At 34.3% G+C, this 18,046-nt stretch overlaps 2 protein-coding genes across 2 annotated transcripts in view; one reads left to right on the forward strand and one right to left on the reverse strand.

The window, feature by feature from the left end:
• Window positions 1-18,046, reverse strand: part of LOC120428023 (RNA-binding protein 42-like) — a 41,982-nt gene that overhangs the window by 21,452 nt on the left and 2,484 nt on the right. The window lies entirely within an intron of this gene.
• Window positions 1-18,046, forward strand: part of LOC120428022 (uncharacterized) — a 31,552-nt gene that overhangs the window by 12,184 nt on the left and 1,322 nt on the right. The gene's annotated exons all lie outside the window — the stretch shown is intronic.

An 18,046-nucleotide genomic window follows, 5' to 3' on the forward strand; every position in this document is an offset into this window, starting at 1 on the left:
CCAGATCTTCAATGTTTTGCACTCTTTGGAAAGGTCTTTTGATAACCTAACCAACAATGGGTCGGATGATGGACCCGGACATAGTTTACATACATTTAAGTGAGATCCGGCTTCAAAAAAGTACATCAATATCACTTAAGAGACCATATCTCGAGACAGGGTTGCCAGATCTTCAATGTTTTGGACTCGTTGGAAAGGTCTTTTGATAACCTAACCAACGTTGGGTTGGATGATGGACCCGGACATAGTTTACATACATTTAAGTGAGATCCGGCATCCAAAAAGTACGTCAATATCACTTAAGTGGACATATCTCGAGACAGGGTTGCCAGATCATCAATGTTTTAGGCTCGTTGGAAAGGTCTTTTGATAACCTAACTAACGATGGGTCGGATGATGGACCCGGACATAGTTTACATACAGCTAAGTGAGATCCAAATATATGTGAAAACATATTTTTATACATAACTTTTGAACTACTTATCGAAACTTCAATCTGTGTAAAACTCGATCTATGGGACCCTAAACCAAGTCGAATGCAACAAGTTCGGGTCAAATCGGTTCAGCCAGTGCCGAGAAACATGAGCTAGTTTGTTGGTCACATACATACATACATACACACACACACACATACACACAGACATTTGTTCAGTTTTCGATTCTGAGTCGATATGTATACATGAAGGTGGGTCTACGACGTTTTTATACGAAGTTCATTTTTAGAGCAGGATTATAGCCTTACCTCAGTGAGGAAGGCAAAAAACTGAATGGTGGTATTTTTTACTGATGATACGATAAAACACATCACTATCCTCAACTCTGCTCTAATGCTTCTTAATTTATGTTGATTTTCGTCTCGTTATTGGGCCTTTTTAACATTCCAACTGTTGTTCATAATGTGCCCTTTCCAAATGCAATTTCGAAGAGAACTGGAAGGGCACTAAAAGGCTGTCACCTCATTGTTGTTTTGGTGATGTTTATGGTCCTTTTTGTTCAGTTAGAATTAATGAGGAATTCAGCGGAAATTTTGATAATTGGTGAAGTTTTGTGATCGAATGGTGTAGATAAGGTATGTGAAACATAAAAAATCTTCAAACGTGTGTTGAACAGCAGCCGCGAGGCCGTATTAAATATTATATTTCTACGAAGTTTTTTTCTGCAGAAATACTTGGTGAAACGTAAACAAAACTTTGTTTTGAAGTGAATTAGTGTTAAGAATGTATGAAAAGTTCACTTCATAACATTAGGTTTTACAGCGTGACGTCACGAGCGCACACGCACACACAATTTTACTGAGACACACGTGCAAAAATGTAAACAGTGCAGCCAAGCTGTCAAATTTCTAACCTAAAAACCGAGTCGGCGTAAAACCTAATAGAAAGTTCCTTAACCACGAAAAAATAACGAAAAAGAAAAGGGCACAATTGAACTTTTTTTCTGGTTTGGAGTGAACCGTGTTAGGGGAAATATACCCTTTCTAATCAAACACCTATCTTCGTCATATGGAGAGTTTGATGCTCGATTAAAGCTCCAAAAATACTATTTAGGCTGTAAACTTACCAGCAACAGCACCGCCTCTAGTAAGCACGCAAATGTATGCCACTAACTGGCCAAAAAGATCAAATTTAATGCACTTTTGATCATAATTTCTATTTTGCGAGACCATTTCTCATCATTTTGGTGGCACACACATCCACACGCAAGATTTCAAAGCGCTTAAGATATAAAATTGCTTCCAACTACCGGCTACATGTTTTTTGACCGTTACTTAGTCACTCACTTGAAAAATAATCCCGAAACATGTAAATAATTAGCAAGCGCCAGCAAAAAAACAAACGCGCTAAGTCTTTTGACGTTTCAATTTTGACCATCCATTCTAATCGAAGGCTGAAGAAACCGAGCGAGAAGCGAAGGCAAATAAAGAACAAAGGGTGGCCACTAACACCACCAGCAGCTTTCTCTATACATGCTACTTTTCGTGAGTGTTCGCTCAAAATTTCATCAATTTTGGCAGCACGAAGTAGACCCAAACGAGCGTTGGAAGAAAAAAAGAACTAAGCTGAAAATACAAAAATGGGCGTGGCCCAATGCACACGACTGATTAGAATGCGTTTTTGAAATATTTTTTTTAAAATGCTTGTAAAAGGAATAGCATAACTTTTAATAAAAGTGAAAATAAACAAAAATGTTCACAAAAAGTTGCTCTACTCGTTGGTGTACTTGGTTTTACTGAATTTCAAGGAACACTCCAGATTATCCAGCATCATTCAAACAAGACCGCTTATTAGGCTTAAAATGGGTTTATTTCCCCTATGTGGCCTTTTGTGTTTTTGATTTTGTCAATAGGAAATTGTTTGCTATCAATCTGATTCTTGGAGGGCATGTAGGGAGTGTACTAATGAATGGAATAGTGAAATAATCCCAAATGTTTACGATTTGGTTTTATGCCCCAATGAAATGTTTGGCTCGATTAGACGGTTTCCATGTGAAATTGCCATTTGCATCACTGGTTTGCTCATACAAGTCTCAATACAATTTTTAAAGCAACAATTCTTTCAAGAATTGTTGTAAATATTCAAAAATCTGTATCTTGAGAATGTACATTTTTTTGATCGATTTGTTATCTACGGCAAAGTTGTAAGTATATGTTAGGATCCATTCTTTAGTTATCTTATAGGACCTTTCAAAACAAAAACAAAACTCTAGATTTTTGATTATTACTCCAGTAACCAAATTCAACCAAACTTCAGCACAATGCACAGAATTAGGTTTTACTCCGACTCGATTTTTAGATTAGAAATTTGACAGCTTGCCTGCACTGTTTACATTATTTGGCACGTGTGTCTCAGCGAAAATGTGTGTGCGTGTGCGCTCGTGACGTCACGCTGTAAAACCTAATGGTCAACCAAACAAAACGTGTTTGTTGTTGTTTACAGTGTGTGTGCTCTAGTTGTTGCTTATTCAATGTCAAACATTAAAACGCGTTCTTCTCGGAACGTCAAAAAACAACGTGCTACAAGATAGCATGGTCGGTTTGTTTGTCTATACATGAGATGAACTCATGCCAAGTATAAGCCCTCTATGACAATGGAGAGTATGGTAAAACGGGCATTAAGGTTTGAGTTCCAAAAAGCAATGAAAATTTTAAAATAGCTTGCTATTTTGTACAACTTCACGAAATAAAAAAAATATTAAAGCATTTAAAAATGTCATATCTGGAGTTTTTTTTTTAAAAAAAGGTCCTATAAACCAAAATTTTTAATTTTTGCTTTTGGGTGTTTTTAGAAACGTCTTGAGTCAGGGGTATTCAGGTGTATAAATAAAAGGCCCGTTTCACTCCTTATCCGAAAAATTGTATAAAATATTTAAATTCATGCTAAATGAAATTTTATCCAATCAAATGTACACCACTTAGCAAGTGTGAAGGAGCTATTAGACTATGGCAAACAAACTTTTGACTTTTGACCTGTTGCATAATGGGTGTTGGATGCTGTTAAAAATAGATATTGGGGTTTTTAAACATCAATTTTCAGCAGTAATTTGCAAAAGCTTTGAGAAAAAGTGAAACCAATCCGGAATATTTATGGTACACTTTGAGGTCCTTTAAAAGACCTTGAAATGCAACAAATACAATTATATTGCATCAAGTTGTACGGAAATGTGAGCTGTTGTAAGGTTTTTGATGTTCCTTGGACCTCAAACACCAATGCCCGTTTTAACCCACTTTCCTTTGTCGTAGAAAACTCATATTTGGCATAACAAACCAACGCTGAAAATTTTAACAATCCGAGCAAAATCTAACAAAACTGCCTCTTAAATGTATAAATTAGTCTTCAATCGAGTGAACAGTTAATAAGAAAACGAAAAATATAACAAAGATGAAGAGCATGTAGCCATACCACTTAGAATGTAAATGAAATGTAATTATTATAAGAAAGTTCAATAAAGACATATTTAATTTCAAAAAAAATTAGTCTTCAATCGAAAACTGCATTATTTTTTTGTAAAGTACAATTTAGAAAAAAAAAATCATATTTGTTCGGATTTTAGAAATAGTGCCACGACTTACGAGTTCCCAATATGATTTAAGTTTTTGCAGTGTCACCCAAATACCATTCAATTTTCAAACTTCAGATATCTCAAACATTAATCTGCACAAATTGGTGAATCATACGTAAAATGTATTGACCTAAACGAAACAAATGTTTTGAAAAATTAAAATTTTCAACCAACACTAACGTATAAAAAAGCCCAAAATTTTGTATTAAGCCCTCATTGATTTTTTTAATAATTTAAATCAAATTGATTTTTTTTCTCCAAATCGAAGTAAAAACAAAAAGTCTATCCTCCTCACGTCAGTTGATATTTGTATTTAAACGGACCATCCATACACCACGTGGACACCTTTGGGGGGGAGGGTGGGGGGGTGTTCAGCGATTGCCCACGCTCCATAGAAAAAAATATTTGTTTTGTATGCAAATTGTCCAGCAGGGGGAGGGGGGGTTCTGAGATATAAAAAAAAGTGTCCACGTGGTTTATGGATGGACCCTTCAATTCTGGATCAGGAACCAAATTTACCCTAAAATTTAACAGTAAAACTTCCAAAGCCAACCCATTTCAGAGTTTTTATAATCTTTTTATGTTTAATAATGGAGTGTAGACAAATATAAAATACCAAGCGCCTCCACCGAAGTAGTCATCTGTAGAAGTAACATGAAAGAGTCAACATGCACGCCCTCACTGCCTGAAGCTGAGAGCGCAGCGCGTTATCACCACCGAAGTCAACCCGGGGAAAAGGACAACTCTTCCCCACCTACGCGCTGCAATCGCGAGCGAATGCATCGTTGCTCCCGGATGCAGAAGGTTCAACGGTTAAATAAACCAATTCCCCGATCGTCGCGATTGTCCGTCGATCTCGTCTCGTTCGTCTGTCTGTCGTCCTACCTGGGTGCCGTAAGACCCCGATAGATGGATGGCATTTGCAGTCAAAACAACAGATAAGAAAGTGTCACAACAGTAGGTGTCAAACGAGCAACAGCTTACTGTACTGAAATCAGCAATTTCTGTTTGTTGTGATTGCATCCTTCCAGCGGCTGATAACCGAAGTATGAACCAGAGCTAGGCGCCGACCCAGAACCGGTCCCCACGTGGACTGCCATATGATAATGAGTCCAACTCCACTCGGCAGGTCATGTTCTGATTAGTAGAGTCAGAGCCACCACCAGTACGTGTGTAGGTGCGCGCTTGGGAACTACCCGCCGGCCAAAAGCAGTCTCGGGGCTTAACCCGCGATAGCCGCCTGCTGGGATTGTTATTATTAGGGTTGTTTTCGTTTTTTTTTTCTTTCACTCCTCGTTTATTATTGTCTCACACCAAGCGCGAAATAAATCAATTTGCTCCGCAATCAGCAGTAAGGCTCAATTGCCAACAAATTATCACTTTGCTCGATTTTTGCTCTGTTTTGTAAACAGAGTCCCAAATGAACTCCGTGCTAGAATTCCTATGCATCTGTGTATGGTACAAACATTTATTTCGAAAGTGAACGTTTTTAATAGTTCAATCATCTTTGTCCGAAAAATGTAATGATTTGGGAAAATTGTGCTTGCCATTTCATTAGGGCACATAACTTTTTCAAACAAGAGTTTCACACCTTATGTAAACTGTCATTTGAGTGAAAGGGATACACTCAAAGTAAAAAGTATCCTTTTTTCAAGTTCACCCGTCGTCACCCTTTAAAAGGGTATCGAAAATGTACTGAATTTGACATACCCTTTTAAAAGGGTGACGCCGGGTGAACTTTAAAAAAGGATAGAAAGTATCCTTTTTGAGGATTGAAAGTATCCTTTTGAGGGATACTTCTGACTTTGAGTGTAAAGTATTGTTTACAAAAGTTATGTGCCTTTTTGAAATGTTAGGCTCCAAATGATTATATGCAACCTGTATAAAAGTCATTATTCCAAAATCAAAACATAGCTTCATCAAAACAGGATAGAATACATAGGGACGTGGCGTTACATCGTGCTGCCATCTGGTTTTTAAAGTGCAAGAGTGGAAAAGAGCTGAATCATCGTCTAAAAATAGACGGTGTCCTATCTCGCCCGGCAAAATGAAGTCGATAAAGTAGTCGGTTTCGATGGAGAAAACGTGGTCTAAAAATAGCGACGCCATCCCCCTATTGTTTTGTTTATGCGCAATTCTCTAAACAGCAAAAAAAAGTAGTAATCCAGCTGAATGTAAAAGGCCTGGATGCAGGGTTGTTAAAATATCAAAATATCAGCTCTCAGCAACTACAATTATCTCGCCTGAATATTCATTCCTCAAATACAACTGCTCTTCTCTCTTCATTGAAACTCTCAGCGCCGAACATAGCCGAACACGTTTTCGTGTTTACACACTCGCGATTGACATTTTCCTTTTCTCTCTCATTCTCGCTTCCACGATCATCCTACCGCAACAGCGTTTAACCACAAAAGCCGCCACAAAACCAATTTTGCAAACGCAGTTTGAAGGGGCGTCATGCGTGGTCGGCTCCTAATCGCCATCTCGCGTTCTTTCATTGCAGTTTTCGGAGAGATTGAGAGACTCAGCGGTGAGAGCGCATAGTTGAGGAAAAGGGAAGGAGTGATAGCGAGAGAATGACATCGCTGGGAATCACGAGACACAAGAAGAGATCTCACAAGCTATAGTGACGGCCGCTATACTCTCGGATATTTTTGGTGCAGAGATAATCTATTGATAGCTTTTCTATCACTCTTTTGCAACACTGCCTGGATGTAAAAAAAATTTGCATTATTTTATGAAATTTTATGTAACATTACACCCTGAAATATGTAGACATCAGTATGGGAAACCTACTTGACCTAAATGTCAAGCTCAATCTGGAGTTTTTTTTAAACGTCCAATAAACCAAATTTTCAGTTTTTGCATTTTGGATGTTTTATAATGCCCCTGACTCAAGGCACTTTCAAAAACACCCAAAAAGTAAAAACTAGAAATATGGTTAATTGGACCTTTTCAAAAAAAAAACTCCAGACATATGCGTTAATTCATTTCATTTTTCATCGGTCTGATGGCCGAGCGTGCAAAGACGCCAGTCCTTCCGGTTGGTGACGGGTTTGAATCCCGTCAGTGGCAACTTTTTTTTATGTTTTCAAAAATTGTATATGCAGTGTGTTATTTTAGGAGTCTTTTTTGATGGTTACATGATTGCACATTACATGCTTTTGCGATTTGCCAATTTGATTTTTTTTTTTGCTGTGTAAGTAATGGGCCATATTATGTCATTGGTTCAGACATACAAGTCTCCATAAAATGTTGGCAGCTGTCTATTAGAATGAAAAGAAAATGGGAAATTTTGGAAAATACTAGAGAAACTCACTAGCTCGATTCTTTTGGTAAAATTATGTATCTGTGCCAATATTGAGCCAAACCGGTTTAAGTTTTAGTTTCGCTGTTAAGAGTTGAAACGTGCATGAAAATGTTTAAAAAAAGATGTGTTGAGTTTTTTCACGAAATTTGTGTTAATTGTGTGGAAATTTTGACAAAAGTTTAAGATTATAATGTAAAATTTGACGCTTTTCAATTTTGTCCAAGAGTGAAAAGCGATCCAAGCTGATTTTATTTGCTCTAACGTTGTCTACAGCGAACCCTAAACCTTTACCGGCTCTAAATTGACACATATACACGGAGAGACTGTGCCCAGAAATTTTAACAATTAAAATTGTTGATTTTACTTTCGTAAATTTCAACAAAAGCGTACTTGTTGCGGCCAATTTTCAGTTAAATCAACCAAAATTAAGTAATAATTTAATAACCTGTTTGTTGAAAATGCTAAAGGCAAAAAGCTAACAGATTTCCCGAACTCGAATGAACGTGCTCGACTGTTAGCTTTGGTTTTAGAAAAATCAAGATTTTTTTTTGGTTAAATGTAAATATCAATTGGTTGAATATTAAAAAGATGAACTTGGGTTTGTTTACGTTTGTCATTTGAAGTCAGGATTCGAACAAGAGCGGTCGATTTGTTGAGTTTGTGTTGTTAATTGTGAAGTGAGAGAATGTGAAAGGTGAAAATCACACTATTTGGCTAATGTTGAAGTGCAAATCGAAGTGAACACTGTTGCAACTGTGGAGGTGCAATTGGTGAGTAAGCTTGTTGATGATTTCTTTGCAGGTGATAAACTATGAAGAACAAGACGAGGACATTCGTAATGAGGACCTCTGATGCGAGGGGACTTCATGACAATGCTTTAAGGAAAGGGAAGGGCAGTGAAAGGAAGAGGCGGGCGAACTCTTGCACGACAATACTTGCACGGGCAAATTTAACAAAAGGTTGGTTAATCTAAGTAAGTATGGATTTATTTTTACATAACAATTTATCTGTTGTGATTTTAATTAGAAAACTGAATAATGAAAAACCTTCGTTCTTACGATGGATACAAATTTAATGAACCATTATTTTTTCAGAATCATCAACCATAAAATACATGGAAATGCGTACACATAATATTAAAATAAAAATTAGATGATGGGAAATGTCTAAAAAATAAAATTTATAAAAGATATACAAAAGAAGATAGAAATATTTTAAAAATGCTGTTAATAGAAGACTGTTAAATAAACTGGTAAGTAAAACTCTAAATATTGTTTTCAGGAATCGGAGTATGTTGAATAAATTTAATGCAAGCTTGGTAAGTAGCATTATTGATATTTCTTCTTTCCTCATCATAATTAAATTTATTTACGATCCTATTTTCAGTTTATAGCCAAAATTAAGAATTTTGTATTAAATTACTAATAGATTTTATATGTCTATTTGCAGCAAAAGGTTCACTTTGGTGTAAATTCTGTGTCCAACCACAAGAAAAATAACTAAACCTGAGACCGTTGTAGATGATGATGACTTATCGGATGATTGCACAGTGATGGTAAGTGAATACAACACTTAATTTTATACAACATAATAACTTAACTTGGTGAAAATTTTGCTCGGTTTATATTTTTAAGGAATTCACATCTTTTTTAAATATGTTTAACAAAATTTGTAACATGTTTTATTATTATTTTTTTAGATTTATGCAACGTAATTTTTTCAAACTTTAATCAAACTTTACATGTTTTATAATAACAGTTAATAAAAAGTTTTGTTTTTATGCTTTTTAACAGTAATTTAATAACTTCATGCTAAAAAAAAATTAGTACAAAAAGTTAAAATTTTAGGCAGAATAAATGCGAATATTAAAACAACCAACATTAATTTGTGAGGCATTATTAAAAAATTTACTTCAAATTCAATAAAAATATTGCTAACAATAGCTAATTATTGACTACATGTACGAATATTTTTCTGTATTTAAGTAAGACATTAGTTAAAAAATATAGCTAGAAATTCAGCCCGGCCTGTATCGTTAGATAATTAAAGAAAATATATATGAACACTTACATAAATTATGTCTAATTAAGAAATGTTTTGTTATAGACCACTAATAATTTGCTGCATGCAAAAATATTTCAGTTAATACAACGAAAAAAAATGTTGAAAAATAGTTGAAAAGTATGGTCCAGCCTGTTTTTTACAGAATATTCCACAATATTTCAGCTGAAAACAAGAAAAAAATAGTTAATTTTCTGAAAAAAATATTCGAGCAGTCGACTGCTAGATTTTTTTTCGGCTATTAAGCCAACAAAAATGGCAATTCCAACTATTATTTTAGTTACTTTTAGTTATTGGTGGTCAGCAATTTTGGGTTAACAAAATCAACAATCGATTGTTGAAAAAAAGCTGTGTAAAAAATTAACCCATACTTTTAGTTAAATTAACCAAGATTTTCTTAGATTTGCCCTGGCCGGTCTCTCCGTGTACCTTAATTTGAGCAGTTCTCTAGGATTTCGATCATTCGATTTTTTTGTATTTTTTAATCCGACTGAAACTTTTTTGGTTCCTTCGGTATGCCCAAAGAAGCAATTTTGCATCATTAGTTTGTCCATATAATTTTCCATACAAATTTCGCAGCTGTCCATACAAAAATGATGTATGAAAATTCAAAAATCTGTATCTTTTGAAGGAATTTTTTGATCGATTTGGTGTCTTCGGCAAAGTTGTAGGTATGGATACGGACTACACTGGAAAAAAATGATACACGGTAAAAAAAAATTGGTGATTTTTTTATTTAACTTTTTATCCCTAAAATTTGATTTGCAAAAAAACACTATTTTTATTTTTTTTTATATATACAGTATGTAAAAAAAGTATTTACACCCCTTGGGCACTATGCACATTTTGTGATGAAACATGTAAAAATGTAAAGTTTGACAGGAACCTAGTACTACGTTTTGTTCAGAAACTCATGCCAAACATTTTGCTACAAAAAGCTCATGAAAAGATGATTTCTATAAAAAGTTATATAACAAATACTATTACGAAAATAAAAAAGGTGCAAAAAAAGTTTGTACACCTTTCGAAAAATTAACATAAATAATGTTATTTGTTGACAAATCACCATAAATCCAGTCTCCCAACTCCAAATAGGCATCCTTGACTGATTAAAAAAATAATTTGGATTAAATATTAAGTTTACTAACTACTTAGTATAAAAGTTTATATAACTCTGGAAATTCTATATAAAACTTATCTAAACTTAATTTTGCAAACTTTTAATTCAACTAAATGTCAATATATTACCATAGAATTGCTAAATAAACATTTTGGAGTGGGTATAACACCGTTTTGGGGGTATTTGTATCGATAGAATAGATTTTTCGTTGGAATTTCGTACCAACCCGGAATTACGTCGTAGGAAAATCCGCCGGCATCCGAACCGGTCCACGATTCACAAGTCAACCTATGTGGAATCGGAAAGGGCATAAAATTTCCGATCTTTTGATACCCATACATCTAGGTTTTCTTTAAAACCTACGTTTTTAAATACCTGGGCAAAAAGTAAGTTTGATCCACGAGAACAAAAATTACGAAATTCCATACATTTTTGGCAGGTTGCTCAAACGAAACCATAACAACGTTTTTGCTTAGGTATTTAAAAACGTAGGTTTTAAAGAAAACCTAGATGTTTGGGTATCAAAAGATCGGAAATTTTATGCCCTTTCCGATTCCAAATAGGTTAACTTGTGAATCGTGGACCGGTTCGGATGCCGGCGGATTTTCCTACGACGTAATTCCGGGTTGGTACGAAATTCCAACGAAAAATCTATTCTATCGATACAAATACCCCCAAAACGGTGTTATACCCACTCCAAAATGTTTATTTAGCAATTCTATGGTAATATATTGACACTTAGTTGAATTAAAAGTTTGCAAAATTAAGTTTAGATAAGTTTTATATAGAATTTCCAGAGTTATATAAACTTTTATACTAAGTAGTTAGTAAACTTAATATTCAATCCAGATTAGTTTTTAAATCAGTCAAGGATGCCTATTTGAGTTGGGAGACTGGATTTATGGTGATTTGTCAACAAATAACATTATTTATGTTAATTTTTCGAAAGGTGTACAAACTTTTTTTGCACCTTTTTTATTTTCGTAATAGTATTTGTTATATAACTTTTTATAGAAATCATCTTTTCATGAGCTTTTTGTAGAAAAATGTTTGGCATAAGTTTCTGAACAAAACGTAGTACTAGGTTCCTGTCAAACTTTAAATTTTTTACATGTTTCATCACAAAATGTGCATAGTGCCCAAGGGGTGTAAATACTTTTTTTACATACTGTATGTTTTAGAGGACATAAAATGCCAACTTTTCAGAAATTTTCAGGTTGTGCAAAAAATCATTGACCGAGTTATAATTTTTTTAATCAATACTGATTTTAAAAAAAAATCGAAATATTGGTCACAAAATTTTTTCAACTTCATTTTTCGATGTAAAATCAAATTTGCAATCAAAAAGTACTTTACTGAAATTTTGATAAAGTGCACCGTTTTCAAGTTAAATCCATATTTAGGTGACTTTTTTGAAAATAGTCGCAGTTTTTCATTTTTTTAAATAAGTGCACATGTTTGCCCACTTTTGAAAAAATATTTTTGAAAAGCTGAGAAAATTCTCTATATTTTGCTTCTTAGGACTTTGTTGATACGACCTTTAGTTGCTGAGATATTGCAATGCAAAGGTTTAAAAACAGGAAAATTGATGTTTTCTAAGTCTCACCCAAACAGCCCACCATTTTTTAATGTCGATATCTCAGCAACTAATGGTCCGATTTTCAATGTTAATATATGAAACATTTGTGAAATTTTCCGATCTTTTCGAAAACATTATTTTCAAAATTTTCAAATCAAGACTAACATTTCAAAAGGGCCAAACAAATTTTGAAAATAATGTTTTCGAAAAGATCGTTGGCCTAGAGTGATCATATTTTGGCCAGATGCTATTTTTATATGTACAAAAAACTCCTGAAAATTTCAGGCAGATTGGTGAGGTCCAAACGACGTCCCATACAAAGGGGTATGCCCTGTTCGTGGACTCGCTCTTTAATGTTTAATTTTTCCGTGTACATATTTTTTATTATTTCCTTCTAAATTATACACAAACTTTAGAAAAAGTAATGGTTCCAAATAGTATATATTCACAAAAAGTCATCTAAATAAAACAACAAATGAATGAATTTGTTAAAATAATACAAATACTACGAAATGTAGAAACTTAATTCAACCACGACTTCAAAACTTTCCCCGCGCAACGATCTTTGACCAGCATTCGGTCCAGTTATTAAAATAGGGTAGTCCAGAGCCCGCGCGACGGTGGATCGATGTTGTTGTAAACAAGGTTGATGTTTACGCGCCGCCCGGGGCGATCATCTTTTTACAATTGCTGTGCAGCGAAGAAAACGATGATGAAGGCCAAAGTCTATCGTCCACATGACGTCCGACCACAGACACGGTGCGTGGCTGGTTGGTGGATTGGCCACACGTCCTGAGTCCTGATGATGTCACTGTCTCCGACCCTTGTAATCTCGGCCAAGAATGTAACATTGGGGATTCTTGGAGATTTGACCGTTTGAGAATAGACATTTAAGCTGATAACCAGCAGTGACTGGACACTTTTTTGTTCCTTGACACGATGAGGCACTCAATTTCGATTGATACCACGTGCAACCTAATCGAATTGTTCGTGTAATGAAAATGGCATTGTCTAAAGGGGTTGAAGACATAGATTTCATTTCGTCTAAAGATTTTTTTTATATTTCAACAAACTGAACTCAAAAAACAAACAATCAGTCAAGATTTACATATTTTTTAATGGACAATGGAGGGTTAACTGCCAATCTGTTGTGAACAAGAAACCCCCTTTCGTGACCTTTGCCAAAGCTTTAATTTCTACGCTAGCAACCAAAAGTGACACCGATTACGAGCGATTACGCCCAACAATAAACAATAAACGATTTTTTCATAGTCCCACACATGTGTACGACGCCAGTTAAATCCCTCCAACGTCACCGCGTGTCGTGAGAATGTCCCCAGCTTGTCCAGCATCCATGAAATTAAACCACGCATCATCCCAAGAAGTTGTGCTTCCTGTGGCGGCAACCGAGTCGTCACCGAGAGGCTTCTCCCCCGGCCAGATTAGCAATCAAAGCATAGATAATCCGTCACGCTACCCCGGCACCGGTGGCCAGCGTAACTGTAATGCCTTTCTCTGTGTCACCGGATATTAACGGGGACGTAAAATAAAAAGAATAACAACCGTTCTAGCTTAGGGGTTTTCAAAAGATGTTTTCCTTCCTTTACTCATATTTAAGCATATGAAAATGAGAGTCTCTACCGTCTCTACCCGAAGGGAATCACGACAAATTCCGAGAAAAGTCGCTGTGAACGACTGCACCAATTTTTATCTATTTAGCAGGCCAGTCAGGTGTTTAGTGGATGATAATTGGATTTTATTCTCCGGAGATGAAGTTCCCCAAAGAATGATGCTTTTATGTTTTTTTTTGTTCTGTTTCATGATAGTAAAAGCATTCCTTGATTAAGCTAGAGAACAACGTATTTGATTTCCAAGGTAGCCAGATCGTGGAAAACTTAGTTTGTTCAGCAGTTCCAAGCAAGGGCTGTTTTTTTTTTTTGAAGGCAAAAAAAAATTGATATATTTTTTGTTTGGATGAAACTTTGAAATCCCTATGTCAAAATACGCTTTTTTGCATCATTAGTTTGTCCATACAATTTGCGGTCTGGTCATACAAAATGGGCACGTAAATATTCTAAAATCTGTATCTTAAAAAGATTTATTTTAATCGATTTGGTGTTTTTGGCAAAATTATAGGACTTTTCAGAAGTAATAAATACACGGGAAAAATCCGACTTTTAATTTGAGTAACTCCTTGATTTTTTAGATAAGAGGTTATCAAAACCTTTTTAAAAATGTTGAATAGTGAATAAAACTTAAGTTTTGACAGCCTTACACACTTTAGTTTATAATTAAAAAGTTTTATAACTTTTTTTTCAAAATGAGCAATTCTCTACGAAATCAATCTTTTTTTTAGAATTTTAATTTTTGTATTTTTAAATTCGACTGAAACTTTTTTGATGGTATGATTTGATCGGTATGCCCAAAGAAGCCATTTTGCATCATTAGTTTGTCCATATAATTTTCCATACAAATTTGACAGCTGGTGTCTTCGGCAATTTTGTAGGTATGGATACGGACTACACTGAAACAAAACGATACACGGTAAAAAAAATTGGTGATTTTTTATCTAACTTTTTATCATTAAAACATGATTTGCAAAAAAAACACACTTTTTAATTTTCTTTAATTTTTGATATGTTTTAGAGGTCATCAAATGCCAACTTTTTTTAGGGCGTAACATTGAATCTTGGTTTTAAAGTTTTGAAAATATTGTTTTCGAAAAGATCGGAAAATTTCACGAATGTTTCATGCTTTAACATTGTAAATCGTACCATTAGTTGCTGAGATATCGACGTTAGAAAATGGTGGGTTGTTTGGGTGAGACTTGGAAAACATCAAGTTTTCATGTTTTTAAACAATTGCATGGCAATATCTCAGCAACTAAGGGTCGTATCAACAATGTTCAAAAAAGCAAAATATAGAGAATTTTCTCAGCTTTTCAAAAATATTTTTTTCAAAAGTGGGCAAACATGTGCACTTATTTAAAAAATAGAAAAACTGCGACTATTTTTTTAAAAAAAGTCACCAAAAAATGGATTTAACTTGAAAACGGCGCACTTTATCAAAATTTCACTAAAGTACTTTTTGATTGCAAATTTGATTTTACATCGAAAAATGAAGTTGAAAAAATTTTGCGACCAATATTTCGATTTAAAAAAAAAATCATTATTGATTAAAAAATTCATTTCTCGCTCAAAGATTTTTTGCACAACCTAGAAATTTCTGAAAAGTTGGCATTTGATGTCCTCTAAAACATATCAAAAAATGAAAAAAAAAAATAAAATAGTGTTTTTTTTTTTTGCAAATCAAGTTTTAGTGACAAAAAATTAAATAAAAAATCATCATTTTCTAATCCTGTATCATTTCTTTTCAGTGTAGTCCATATCAATACCTACAACTTTGCCGAAGACACCAAATCGATCAAAAAAGTCCTTCAAAAGATACAGATTTTTGAATTTTCATACATCATTTTTGTATGAGCAGCTGCCAAATTTGTATGGAAATTATATGGACAAACTAATGATGCAAAACTGCTCAAATATAAATTTGATTTTTTTTAAATGCAGTGAAAAAATAATAAATTTCATGCTTAGTTTTACCAAGTAGGCTTACAAGTTTCGTATGATAAAATATTCAAACGAATTATTGATTTTTTTAAACAATTTTGAAAAGAACGTAATGTTGTAGACATTACAAACTTTTTAAAATACGTTTGGAGTAACAATAACGTCTTTGAATAATCCAATAATCCAAAACCTTTAAAATAAATACATATGTTCACTGAAATGTATATTTCTAGGCGTCAGTAGTAAAACGTTTATTTTGTTTATTTTCTATGAAAAAACAAATTTTTTATGTATCTTTAAAAAAATGACAGCAGCACAACTCAAGGCTGTATATCATAGGTAGAAAACCATGAGCACAACTGTTGTCATGCTCAAGGGACCATCCATAAATAACGTTAACACTTTTTTTTTTAATTCTCTACGTGGTTTACTGCCGTTCTACGCATAATTGTCCCATGTTCAAAAAAGTGCAACTGAGAAAAACGCGTTTGAAATTTTTCGACCGATTTCTGCGTTTCTACGCATAATTGTCCCGTGGGTTCCTATTCGCCCTATGTGTCCCTAATCGCCCCAGTTAGCAGTTTATAACCCTTATTTGTGATTCTCTTGCTATACAACAGGTAAACAAGGCACAATGCTTAGTAAAACTAATGATTCCGTGTAAGAAAATACTTGGTGGGACAATTATGCGTAGAAGTTTAACGATGGGACAAACAGACTTGGTGTTGTTTTTAATGAGTTTCCGAACAAAGTACCAGATTTTATGTGTTTTTCTTAAAGTACATATCAAACTAAACTTAAAAATGTCATAAAGTCAAAATCGTCCAAAACTGACATGGGACAATTATGCGTAGAACGGCAGTTTATGAATGGCTCGAAAGCATTTTGTGATATTCATTTTGAAAATTTAGCTTGGAGTTTTACCCAGGACTTTCAATAATTGTGAATGGCAGGCCTGCAAAATGTTTCCAACCCAGCGTACACATGAAGCAAACCAAAATGTCAGTTCACTGCTAGCATCTGACTGTAAGCCTACTGTGTCCGTTCAACCACTGCCGCCTGACTCGTGCCGGTCGGCTGCTGGAGAATGAGAGACGTGAAAAAATGAGCAACACTCACTCAATTCGTGTCGTATGACTGACTCGTAAAATCCTCTCTAAACACTATTTTGACTATTTTTAAACAATTGAATGGTTCTAGACTGTGCAAAACACTTAAAACAACCATAACTTATATTCAAAATTACATTTCCACGCATAAATATTAACTTTTTGTGTAAAAACTTGTTTCTTTATGTGTGTGCGTGCAACGTCGAATGAGCGTTGGTCGACTACTGCCTCGCATTGCAGCTGCTCAGTGAGCTAGGGCACTCACGACTGAGTCGGGTTTGTTTATGTCACGGTTTTGCGGTTCAGTGAATGGATCTGAAAAAAATCGTGTATGTGTCGCCGATTTTCGCGTCTGGACCCCTGACATTTTCAGCTCTGGTGAATGGCATCAATTGAAAAAAAATACCTACAAAATTTCAGACAATGTTTTTAAAACATTTAAAAAAGTCTGTGTCCGGGCTCAAATTTTTTTCCTGGGGTTCCTTTAAAAAATCATGATTTCGCGCCATTTCAACCGTTTTTAGTTGACGTCGACGCAAATAAAAGGTTATTAGAGATTAGGATTTAAAGGAAAAATAGTTGAAAGTTTAAAAAATCTAGCATGACAATTGAAAAGGTCGTATGAAAACTTAAAAACTTTACATAACAAAGCAAACAAATATTTTCAAACATAGATTGTTTGGTCCCGGGACCTTCAAAACAGCATTAACTATTTTTTTTGCATATGTGACATGTATGCAAACATGGGCATTGGGCTATTATGTTCTCTTCATTAAAAAAAATATTCCAAATTTTAAAAATCTATCCCAACATTTGAAATTGTTCAAAATAAGTATTTTGGCCCTTTTCTAAAGATTAATCGTAAATTCAACCTTCGAAATTATTTTTAACGAAAAGAGCAGAAAATTTCACAACAGTTTCGTTTTTGAACATTGAAAATCATACCAGTAGTTTTTGAGCTGAACAAAAATTCGTTTTCACAAAGTTTAAACTTTAAGAAGCTTTATCTTAGCAACCGAAATAGTTGGAAAAGTTTTTCGGCTTCTCTGAAATATTTTTATTTTTTTTTAACCATTTAAAAATTCTAAAATTTAACATTAAAATTAATATAACTGAAAAACGGTGTATCTTATCAAAAAAGGTTTTCAAAACTTATTTTCGTTCGTAAAATTGATTCTGCATCTAACAATTATTTTTAAAGTTTAACTTGACAATATTTAAGATTTTTGAATTTATTTT

This window comes from Culex pipiens, chromosome 2 (assembly GCF_016801865.2).
Source record: "Culex pipiens pallens isolate TS chromosome 2, TS_CPP_V2, whole genome shotgun sequence".
NCBI lineage: Eukaryota > Metazoa > Arthropoda > Insecta > Diptera > Culicidae > Culex > Culex pipiens.